General features: G+C 46.3%; 1 long non-coding RNA gene across 2 annotated transcripts; it reads left to right on the forward strand.

Moving 5' to 3' along the window:
- Positions 1-1,387: 1,387 nt before the first annotated feature.
- On the forward strand, positions 1,388-8,533 carry LOC127679238 (uncharacterized). Of its 2 annotated transcripts, XR_007976702.1 has the most exons (4): positions 1,388-2,063; positions 2,171-2,284; positions 3,341-3,564; positions 8,287-8,533. It is a non-coding gene; the product is annotated as an uncharacterized LOC127679238 (long non-coding RNA). The 2 variants fall into 2 exon arrangements; XR_007976701.1 differs by having other exon boundaries at positions 2,171-3,564.
- Positions 8,534-9,925: the final 1,392 nt, after the last annotated feature.

Consider the following 9,925-nt stretch of genomic DNA (forward strand, 5'->3'; position numbering starts at 1 on the left):
GAGAAGCACTGTGGCTTTCATGAGAAGAGGCAACAAACACCCTTTGCAGAATCTCCGATTTGGACAGAAGCTAAGACGGATCTTATGCAAACCTGTTTTTGTTTATATTATTGCGTTATATTTATATTATGTTCGTATATATTGCAAGTACTTTGGGGTCAAATGACCTTTCCACAGGGGTCACCTAAGAGCATCTGCATATCAGATGTTTACATTGTGATTTATAACAGTATATATTGAGCAGCCCAGATCCCAAAGATCACTCACCTGCTTACCCGACAACCATGATCTTTGTCCAATTTTTATTTACACCTGTCTTCCCCCGTAGGGCTACTAAATGTTTTCTTGTGTGTGTTTTACTGGGGCTGGAGGCGGGGGGAAGAGGTGAGGGAAGGATTGATCCTTAATTTGAATCATGCTGACATTCTTTAAGGCTCTCTCTCTCTCTCTCTCTTTCTCTCTCTCTCTCTCTCTTTAAGATTTATTTATTATATGTAAGTACACTGTAGCTGTCTTCAGACACACCAGAAGAGGGCTTCAGGTCTCATTATGGATGGTTGTGAGTCACCATGTGGTTGCTGGGATTTGAACTCAGGACCTTTGGAAGAGCAGTCAGTGCTCTTAACCGCTGCGCCATCTCTCCAGACCTGGTGTGGCATACATTATCTCAGGTTTGCTGCGGTAGGAAAAAGCTAAGGGGTAGTTAGAAGAATTGCATTGAGCATTGAAAGCTTGGGTCTTCTTTTGCGACCAGTAATCAACTTCTTGGATAAGACACTTCGAAATAAAAGGCCTTGGACGGTGGGGGGGGGGGGATGTGAATGTAGCTCAGTGGTGGAGAGCTTGCCTAGCTTATGAAAGGACCAAGACTCACCCTGAAGTACCAAATAGCAACAATAGCAGTAAGAAGGAGTACCACACGACCACAGCATCTTTTGAGTGCATACAGTCACGGTGTTGCATGTTACCTAGGAACACACGTAAGCGTTTGACAGTGAGAGTTGCCAATAGCCTCATGGAGTAGGGATTTGATTACCTGCTAATGGTCTTTTGGACAACAGTCCAGGAGGCTCTGACTCCAACAATGGATTAATCCCATCAGCGTTCCCTAAAATGATAGCAATATTGGTAGGTGGTGAAGCGCAGGAGGCGAGGTTTAGTGAAGAGGTGGGTCCTCATGCCCTGACCCTGTACTGTAATCTAGTGATCCCAAAGGGGTTGTGACCCATTTGGGGGTTGAATGGCCTTTTCACAGGGGTCACCTAAGAGCATCTGCATATCAGAAATTCACATTATAATTTATAACAGTAGCAGAATTGCAGGTATGAAGTAGTAACAAAAATAATTTTATGGTTGCAGGCCACCACAGTTGTCACAGCATTAGGAAGATTAAGAAACTGTACGTAATTTCTTTTATCTCTTAACTCCTGGTCACTGTGATGTGAAACTGCTCTGCTCTGACAGGCCCAAGATGATGAACGGACACCTTTGAAATTAGGAACCAAAATCAGTCCCTCTGCCCTTAAGTTATTAGCTTAAGTTTTTGGTCACAAGCTAATAACTAATCCACAGAACACCTGGACCCTTTTCTACAGAACACGACTCCCTTTCCGTACAGAGTCTCCTGGTGTCTGAGATGTGAAAACATCCTCTGAAAACTAGAGAGCCTTCTAGGCTCCCATTGCTGCTTAGTACAATTCCAATGAGGCTCAGGTCCACATGCCCTCCTCAAAGCCCCACTTAAATTTTATCCAAACCACCTTCATCTCTACATTTTTCTCCAAATTTCCTGCAGACAGGGTTTCAGCATTTGAAGGTGATGATGGATTCCGTGTGTTTGAGACCGGGGTCATCGCCTGTTGAATGAATGAGAACGAGAAGCTGTGGGTACAACTCAGTTGGTGCTGTGGGTGAGCTTTGCTGATAATGACACAGCTCTGCGGTGTTCCCAAGCATGGGCGTCATGGACCACAACCAACAGGCTACTGAGAATGCAAAGGAGGAGGTGACGGGAATCTTGGGGTTACTGGATGGATGTCCACTTGATAGCAAGGACTTATTTGGTAGGCAGACGGTGTCACTGTCTGACACCATGCCATCCCCACCCCGTTAGAGCTTTATAAACTGGTCTTGGAACTGTCTTATTTTTAATTTTTATTTTACTTTTTAGTTATGTGTAGGTGGATGGGTACATCCATGGAAATAAATGAGTGTGCCCCTGAAGGCCAGAAGAGGACACTGAATCCCCTGGAGTCTTCAGTCATGTCCGTTGGAGAGGGTGATGGTGAAGAGTCATCTTTATCTTTATCTTCTTAGGAACCCATTTGAAAGGCTTCTCTCATTTCCGGAGCTGCCAATGGGAAAGGAGCTGGAGGATCCCTCTCTAGAACTCACCTCAGAGCATCTGTGGCTCTGCCTTCCATGGGATGCCTACATCTCTAGGATTTGGCTCAACTCTGATTTCTCCCCAGGATTCAGTCCTTGGCCCATTTTGCTCTTTGGTTCTTCCATAGGTCTTTGATTCACTCCACTGATGTCTTGACCTCTGGACTCAGGCACCAGACAGCTGGGAAAGTTCACTCGGCTTCTCTGTGTTTAAGAGAGAAGAAGTGGATGGGATAATGTAAAGGGGGAAGATTTATTTTGCTCATGGTTTCAAGGGCTTGAGGATGGCCAGGAGAAAGTGTGATGGGAGCCTTTGGAGGAGGGGGTGTTGACCTACCTCATGGTACATGGGAAGCAGAGAGGGGCCATACCTCTCAGGGACTTCCTCGGCTCCTAAATAGCACCACCAGCCAGGATCAAGCCTTTGGGGGCAAGGCCTTGCCTCCTGAACAGCCATAAATAGATAATGTATACATTGGTCTACACCTGACATTGCTATTTCTGCTACACCATCATTCCCTCCTCGCAACCTCACTGATCTCATGCTACGCATGCTCAGGGACCAGCTTCTGACCTGCTCGTCACCATTCCAACCCCACTGAGCCTGTGCAACAGGTCAGGCCCCTCCCTGGGAATCTACACAGTGGCTAAATCTGGATAGGAGGTATAAATCCAGTCTTAGTCAATTTGAGTACTCTCTCCCGGCCATAGTTTCCTCAGTTATAAAAGACACCAGCAGCACCTCTCTCAAGCTCATAGGCTTTCGGTAATGGGTGTGATAATCCTCATAATAAGACTTATCACAGCACCCAGACAGGCAGAATTTCATGGATGGAGGGGTGAGTTTGCAATTGAAGATACCCTGATAGCTACCCTATATGTATCATTATCACTGTTGTTCTTTCTATTACTACTTTCCCAATGTAGATCCAACCTTTTGTTTTTTGCTTACAAGACCCTTTGGCACCAAAACTAGCAGGCTAGACTGTGATGCTCTGCCACTGACTACAAACGCACTGTACAACATGCCCTCCTGTCCTTCGATGTCAAGTCAACATCCTCTTTCCCCTGGAGTCTGGAGTTGGAGAATCTTGGAGAAAGAGAAAGGGTGCCAGGTTCTGGTGGCTCAGGACTGCTGTCTCATCTGCCCACTGTCCTGCAGTGACAGTAGAATCCACGGTAGGTCAGCCTCACTACCTAACATGCATTATACATATACACCATCTCTCTCCTTTCCAGCTACCCATGAGTACCAGATGCAGATGCATGTGCGTACACACACACAGACACATACACACCACAAATACACACATACACACACACCATGCCTCATACAACCCACATCTCCCATACATCACACACACACACACACCACACTTTATACCACCCACATCTGCCATACACCACACACACACACACACACACACACACACACACATACATCACACTACACTACACCACACTGTATTTTTGGAGCAGAAATTTGAACCCAGAGCCTCTCGCAAGCATTTGCTGTCCTATTAAGAAACACCCGAGCCCCTGCGAGTGCTATTACTATGCCTCTTGTCTAGGATTAGACATCTGCAGCCATGTTTTCAGGCTCAAGTGCTCCCCACATCTTTTGAATACATCAATGTTTGGAGGGCCATGGAACCATTGAGGTGAGGCCTGGTTGACAGTGGTGGGTCAGTAAGGCCTTCAAAGGTTTTAGTCAGCTCTGGCTCCAACCTGTGCGTACCGCTTCCCAGTTTGAGCTATGTGAGCAGCCTCTGCCACATTTTGCTACTGCCATGGATGGAATCTCTCTGCCCTGTGTTCCCTACCATAACAGCCTGAAAAATGAATGCTGGTATTCAAGATGTGTGCTTCCATGCCGGGCCTCCTTAGGCTCTTTCTGTTGGGTGCTTTGGTCTCAGTGAGGAAAAAATGTAACCAAGACGGGTGACTAGAGGGGTTATTTAATATAGGAAGACTATGCAGCTTAGCTTTCAAGTGTTGTGAGATCAAATCATGCTGTCACACAAAGTACTTTTGGAGGAAAGTCAAGGGTTCAGTGTCAACGGTGGCTCCTTAGTGAGTTCAAGGCTAGCCTGCATTATAAGAGTTTAAAAAAAAAAAAAAACCTAAAGCTATCTCCATACAGTCAAGTAATTTTGCTTTAAAGAAAATTAAACTAAAATTCTTACACAATGCCCCATGAGTGCTGCTTGCACATGAAAGATGGTGTTGGGCTCTAATCAGCCGACCCAGACTTAAAAATAGGCTTTGGCTTGACATCAAGAAGTTGGTAAATAAATGCACATTAACTTCAAATAAAAAGCTGCAGGTCCGTGTGACTCAGTGCTGATGGTATCTTACTCCTCCAGCATCTCAGATAACCCACTTCTTTCTCAATCACATCAGAGGGACCTTCATGGTTTTTGGGTTTTGAGTGGAAGAGTTTAAAAGCCTAAATGAGATCTTACCAAACCATATTCTGCAAATTGACGTTTCATCGTGGGCAACGGTCTCTTGACATCTTTCCATGCTTCATTCATTCTGTGTGGGATGTTTCTCAACATTGAGAAAGTGTCATAGCAACTTGTTGGAGTCTGTGGACATTTGGGGGGGGGTTCTCCCACGCTAGTTTTGTTTTGTTTTGTTTTTTTTTTTTGGTTTTATAAGTAAAGTTCCGTCAAGCTGCAGGGCCCTCGCGTCTTTGTGTTTCTGAGCATATGTGGGCAGAGAAAGAGCTCAGGGTCCTAATTCAGCTTGGTAAATGCTCCAAGGAAGAAAAGAAGCTCCCCGAGCTCATGAATGAGTTACTTCTTTCCTCACTTAGATCAAGTGCCTGGCTACAGCATCCGAGGGTTAGTGTGGACTCCCGTGAGGGAGCAGTCCATCACAGCTGGAGGGACATGGTAGACACAAGATTACTTGCTCACTCCTTAGCAGAGTAATAACTAGAGACAAGAACTCCAGTGCTAAACCCGCTTTCTGCGTTATCATTTGGTCCAGGGCCACAGCCCCTGAGATGCTGCCACTCACATTCAGGGCAGGTCTTCCCCACATAGTTAAACCTTTATGGAAACGCCCTCGTGGATACATCCAGAAGTATGTCTCCTAGGTGATTAGTTTTTATGCCCAAGTCTTTTTTTTTTTTTTACAAAATTATTTTTAAATTTATTTTTATTTCATGTCCATGGGTGTCTTGCCTACATGTATTTATGTCTGTGTGAAGGTGTTGGATCCTCTGGGACTGGAGTGACAGACAGTTGTGAGCTGTCATGTGGGTGCTGGGATTGGAACCCAGGATCTCTGGAAAAGCAGCCAGTGCTCTTAATCACTGAGACCTCTCTGGCATTTTCTTACTTGAGGTTACCTCCTCTCAGATAGCTTTACCTTGTGTCAAGTTGACATAAAACTGACCAGCATACTAGATCTTGCGGGGAGACAGGAAGAGGAAGATTGAAGAGTTCAGGTGAGTGGGTGGCCAAGAAGCCTGCATGAAGGGTATCACCCGAGCCTGGGCTTCCAGGGACAGGCTGTTTGTCTCCCTAGCCGTGTGCACTAGACTCATTAGGATCATTTGGCTTGATGAAGGGAGAGATGGAAGATGAGGCTGACGAAGACCACAACAGTGGAAAAGCATGCATTGTACTCAGATGAGCGAGGTATGGCCTCATCAGCATCAGTTCCTTTGAGATCCATAGAAACGGAGGGATACGGGGAAGCTGGATTTTAGGTGTACGCTGGAGAGACTTAGTGCATGTTGAAGGTAGGGTAGAGACTTTAAGGATGTGTCCAGCAGCTCCCTGATTTGAATGCAAAGAGCCCATTTTCTTCATTGGTTTCTGAGCAGCCCAAGGTTTTGCTGGGGCAGTTACCATGGCAACGTGAAGGCTTCTTTTAGTCGGAGGATGTTTCTGTTTTGGATTCTGGGTGTAAGAAAAACAAGGTATTGCAGGGGTAGGAAGGACCCATCTACTTTCATTGATTATTTTATCCATGTCCATAAACTTCTCCTTGGTCCATTAATTCATTGACCCAAGAATGACTCCGTATCTGATTTATCTCATTAATTCTACAAAACATCTAATGCATCTTTAGTGGCTGGATCCAGGAAGATGACATGCAGCCACCAAGAATTCAGCCCCGTTCCAAATAACCTTCCTCTGGAGCCAGCCTTCTACAGAGCCATGTGGATGTCGGACACGCAGCGGCTGAGTCACGCTGACATTGCTGGGATGCCTGGATTGCGCTGGAATCTCAGGGTTCCAATCACAGGCCAAGGAGAAGTCAATGGCTGAGCACAGCAATGCCAAAGTGTACACTGTCCATGCAGAGGGAGGGCAGTGGCAGTCAGGGGGACTTGACCTGCAAACTGGGGATGACAGAGACCTCCCAAGCAGAATGACACCCTCAAAAAATGCTGGCCCATGTACAGAGAAGCACTCCAGGACACAGACCAGAACCTCACCCTCCTCCTGATCCCCAACCAAAAGAATTACCTTCAAAGCATTCAGGAGTAAATGCTCAGCTATATGTCAGGGCTTGGAGACTCAGGTTGAGGAAAATGATCAGAATGTATTGGCTCTTCCACCTCCCCAATGCTATACCAAGAAGCTCACTTTTTTTTTTAATGAGGCTAGCTAGGTGGGGATCACATGCCTGTCATCTCAGTTGTGGGGAGGCTGAGGCAGAAGAGTCTCCGAGGCTTAGACTTCAGTAGCCTGTGCCACAGAGTTGGCTTCTGCCTCTCTTACTTTTTCTTCTTTTAAAGGAACAAAAGAAAGCGGAGCTAGGAAGGGATAAGACACACACTGGGGGGTGAGGGGCTGGGGTTGGGGATATGACTCACTCAGGGGGTGGGGCTGGGGATAAGACTCAGTCAGCAGTGTGGCCTGCAAGCCCTGGGGGACTGGACCTCTAGCACAGAATGAAACAGGAGTGGTGCAGGCAGCATACACCATGGTTTTAGTAGTCAGGGGTGGTAGAGAAAGGAGAATCAAGAGTTCAAGGTTATTCTCAGTCACATAGCAAGTTCTCTGTCTCAAATAACACACACACACACACACACACACACGCATATATACATATGTGTATTATATATGTGTATTTGATATTCTATACATATAATATTTATATTATATATTAATATAATACAAATCCTACAGCTAGGATTCTTTAACTTCCTTGATCACCCCTCCCCTTACTTTCTGAGACAGGGTCTCTTACTGGACCATCTGGGACTGTCTAACTGACCAGAGAGCCTCTAGCATCCACATGTCTCCACCTCTGCCCATTCCAAGTCCTTGGGGTACAGATGTGTGTCCCCTGCCCAGTTTTTTCGTGGGTGCTGGGGTCCGAATTAGGTCCTCACACTTGCATGGCGCCCACTGAGTTACGGGGCAGCCTTCCCAGCAGTCCCTCTTTTAATACAGAGTCTCAGTAAACTGACCAGGAGAGTCATGGTCATCTGGCCACCTCTTCATGGTCCGAGTCTCAAGGAGCAGTTGGTGCCGAGGTACGCTGTGAGGTAGCCTGTCTCAGTGAAACCATGGTTTATTAAAGCAGCCCATTTAAAAGAATAAAACCCAATGTGTATTATTTATTATTATATATAAGTACACTGTAGCTGTCTTCAGACACACCAGAAGAGGTCATCAGATCTCATTACGGATGGTTGTGAGCCACCATGTGGTTGCTGGGATTTGAACTCAGGACCTTCGGAAGAGCAGTCAGTGCTCTTACCCGCTGAGCCATCTCTCCAGCCCCAAAGCAGCCCATTAGTATGAAGCTTCTCTTTACGCTGTTCTCTGTCCTATATGAGAATGCACCCACTTGTGCAAGCACTAATGCTGAGGTTGCTCTTCCTGGAGGGTTCCAAAGTGTTGGTGTTCAACTGGATCTCTTCCACAGTGTCCAACCTCCAGTCTCAATGGTGACAGCCAGTGCTTTGGTGACCTCAGAGCTGCAGCATCTCCCAGGAAGACTGTCTGTCTTGCTCTGTGCTGTGCAGACTCCCGCTTCAAGAGAAATCTCCTGCCCTGGCTGAAAGAAACATAGGGGAGTGGTTTATTTATACATAATAAATACATCAGTTCACATGTAGCCATGAGAATAGAGTTCGGGAGAAATTTCCAAGCTTTGAAGGCTTAGTACTATAGCTGGCCTTTTACTATGATAATAAAATAAAATAAAATCAAACCTGTGGCTCAGTATAAATGGTAGAGAAAGGACCTAGCTCCCACCGATGTTTTACTTAGTGCGAAGTTTCTCTTGAACTGGTTCTATAACAAGAGTGAACTTCTGGTGGATTGAAGTGATTTTATCACTCAGAAGTGATAATCTGTCCAGAAAGTCTGTCAAGACATACTTTGACCCATGGAAATCCTACAGTCGCATCATGTGAATGTCAAAAGGCATTCGAGTGTCACCTTCTTAAGATAAGGATGGAAATACCACAACCTGGAGAACTGAATTGAGGTGGCTTTGTCTGCAGCCTCTGTGTGTGTGTATGTGTGTGTGTGTGTGAGAGAGAGAAAGAGAGAGAGAGAGAAAGAGAGAGAGAGAGAGAGAGGAGAGAGAGAGAGAGAGAGAGAGAGAGAGAGAGAGAGAGAGAGAGAGAGAGAGAGAGAGATGCCCAGAGTGGCCAGAGTCACATGTAACTGTGACAGAATATGGGCCCCAGACACACAAAACTCAGGACTTCTGCAAGAACAGTCAGCACTTTTAGCACTTGAGCCACTCTGGGTGTGTGTTTGTGTGTGATGCTTACCACTAGTGTGTGTGAATGTTGGGGTGCTTCTGCCACAGCGAAGCTGTCAGGGGGCAGCTGCTGGCTTTGCTTCTCTCCTCCCACCTTTGCTGTCTGGGGACCTAACTCACGTCACCAACCTTGCAGAGCACGTGCTTTCTAGCTCGCTGACTTAGCTCTTTGGTCCATAACTTTCTGTTTTTAAGAAAGTATCTCACTATGTATGTTAGGATTCTATCTAAGCTCCACCCCAGTTACCTGGCAACAGCCAGGTAGGCCTAGCCCACTATAAGAGGAGCTGCTTGCCCCCTCCTCTCTCTCTTACTCCTGCTTCCTGCTTGCTTCTCTCCTGCCCTCATGGGCTCTTCTCTTCCCTTCCCCCCCTCTCCACGCACTCGGTCATGGCCGGCCCCTATTTCTTTATTCTCTCCTTCTCTCTACCTTTCTCTGCCTCTGCTTCTCTCTTAACTCCCCTCCCCATGCCCTGAATAAACTATTCTATACTATGCCATTGTGTGGCTGGTCCCTCAGGGGGAAGGGATGCCTTGGCATGGGCCTGCCTAGACATCTCCCCCACATCTCACCACACCCCCATAGAACAAATTTCTTTTTTTTTTAAACTTTATTCGATATATTTTTTATTTACATTTCAAATGATTGCCCCTTTTCTGGTCCCCCACTCCCCGAAAGTCACATAAGCCCCCTTCCCTCTCTGTTCTCCCACCCATTCCTTTTCACTTCCCTGTTCTGGTTTTGTCTTATACTGCTACACTGAGTTTTTCCAGAACCAGGGGCCACTCC

Source organism: Apodemus sylvaticus, chromosome 2 (assembly GCF_947179515.1).
Source record: "Apodemus sylvaticus chromosome 2, mApoSyl1.1, whole genome shotgun sequence".
Classification (NCBI taxonomy): Eukaryota; Metazoa; Chordata; class Mammalia; order Rodentia; family Muridae; genus Apodemus; species Apodemus sylvaticus.